The sequence below is a fragment of the Dermacentor andersoni genome, chromosome 7 (genome assembly GCF_023375885.2).
Source record: "Dermacentor andersoni chromosome 7, qqDerAnde1_hic_scaffold, whole genome shotgun sequence".
Taxonomy (NCBI): domain Eukaryota; kingdom Metazoa; phylum Arthropoda; class Arachnida; order Ixodida; family Ixodidae; genus Dermacentor; species Dermacentor andersoni.
In genome coordinates, this window is record NC_092820.1 from 134,618,091 (window position 1) to 134,620,207 (window position 2,117).

The 2,117-nt window shown below is 43.4% G+C and overlaps 1 pseudogene; it reads left to right on the plus strand.

Annotated features, from left to right (window-relative positions):
- Positions 1-1,884, plus strand: LOC126534519 (sulfotransferase 1C2-like; annotated as a pseudogene).
- Positions 1,885-2,117: the final 233 nt, after the last annotated feature.

Below are 2,117 nucleotides of genomic sequence, written 5' to 3' on the forward strand. Positions count from 1 at the left end.
ATACAGGGAGAGAATGTTTACAGCAGTTTATGGAGTTGAGAAAACTACTGCCCCCTTCTTCGTATAGCTGTCTAATAATTTGTTGTCGCAATCCAACCTCTGCATGACCCAAGCTCTGTCGTGTGATACGGCCACTTCTAAAATCACAGAATCAGTCTCCTTGCTAATATTACACAAATATTTCACTTGGCTACCGCTCTTTTTGCGCAGTGCCCTGGTCATGGAACGAAATATACAAGGCTATCAACAGTATCCCGAAGTCGACGGCTTCAACAAATGCAAGAGCTTTCCTAAATAATGCGTCTGTTCAGCTCTCCGCTATAAGGCAGAGCCGGGCGACCTATTCATCGTCAGCTACCCCAAGTGCAGGACAACATGGATGCAGCACATTGTATACAACATTATAAGCAATCACCTTCCCCCCCAGAAATCAGCCGCTCAGCTGGATAGGGATGCTTTTCCTCGAAGCCCGAGGAGTCGAATGTGTTGAGGACATGAAGAAGTCGGGCTTCATTAAGACACACATGACTTTCCGATTCCAACTCTACTCAAAGGACGCCGATACATATACGTGGTGCGAAACCCGTACGACTGCTGCGTGGCTTATTTTTACCACACCAGGAACAATCCTGACTACCGCTTCCAAGAGGGCACGTTCGATCAGTTCTTCGACATGTTCGTGGAAGGCAAGGTCGATTTTGGCGACTACTTCGACCATTTACGTTCATGGTATGAGCATCGAAATGACCCGAACGTCTTGTTTGTGACCTACGAGCAGCTCAAGAAGGACATCAACGCTTGGGTCCTGAAGATTGCTGATTTCATTGGCAAAGAGTTCGGCCAGAAGCTCCGGAGGGACAAAAGTCGGTTATAGAAAGTACTACAGAACATCAGCTTCAAAATCATGAAGGAAAGTATGAGTGACTCAACGAAACACATGCTCGATAACTTTGAGAGCATGCTCGGTGGAAAGGTGCCCAAATGGCTTGCACTTATGAGGGAGTCAGTAGGAGCTGAGACCTTGAATAAGCCGACATCAGGCGTTTTTGTTCGCAAATGTGTTGTCGGTGATTGGCGGTTCCCTTCTCGGAAGACCAGCTGAAGCGACTAAAGAAGATGATTGTGGAAAAGACGCAAGGCAGCGATTTCATGGTTTTGTGGAACGACGCTCATATTCCACGATAAACATTTTATGCAGGACATTCATTCATTTCTAAAAACTCCTACTTCTGATTAGGTACCAACGGATCAAGCTCTTTACGCTTACGTGTGCTTGTTAAATTATTTTGGACTAGCAGAAACAAAGCGGAAATGAAAGATGCATTTCTGCAGAAATCGAGGTTGCAGCAATAAAGTATGCCAGTTTGACCGACTGTAGGAGTTCTTCTATAAGTTGTTTCGTCATGTGTGCCCTGCACAACTTAACGTTCTTTCTAAATTCATTGCTCAATTGATCGAAAAAGAAAAACAATATTGTCTTGTTCCCTTCCAGCCGCACAAGTGCAGTAAGACTGCTTGTCCAATGTTACAGTGGGAGATGACACCGAAGACCATTGTGACATGAATATATATATGCCGACTTTACTCCAGCTTCATTTGGAATCCAGATATCACAAATTAAATATATGTTTTTCTGTAAGCGTAAACGGAGCAATGGCATAAGTGACGTGCATTTTTCCACAAGTCATAGTAACTGAAAATTTTTTATATTTGTTGCACACGAAACAAGTTCACTCTAGTGACTCGTTGTTGCTTGATTTTCGCCGTTTATTTATGTGGTGAAGAAAACCTCAGCGCCTTGAGATTGGGAAGTTAAATGAGAAGCCGTAGGGATGGGGGGATACTGAGAAAATTAGTTTGCAAAAATTTTGAAAATAAATGAAAATTTTACGGGCCAAAACCCCGGTCTTGTGATGAGTCACGCTCTCTATAGTGGGGGGTCAAAGATTTTGACCACCACCGGTTTGTTAACTGACATCTATATCTTGTTGCATAAGCATTGTTGCATTTCGCCCCTATGGAAATGTGCGTGCTGTGGCCAGTGATTTCAAGATACAGAATTGTACGTATAGATGCATTCCAAATAATACAATAGCTACAGAAAACACATACCTGAG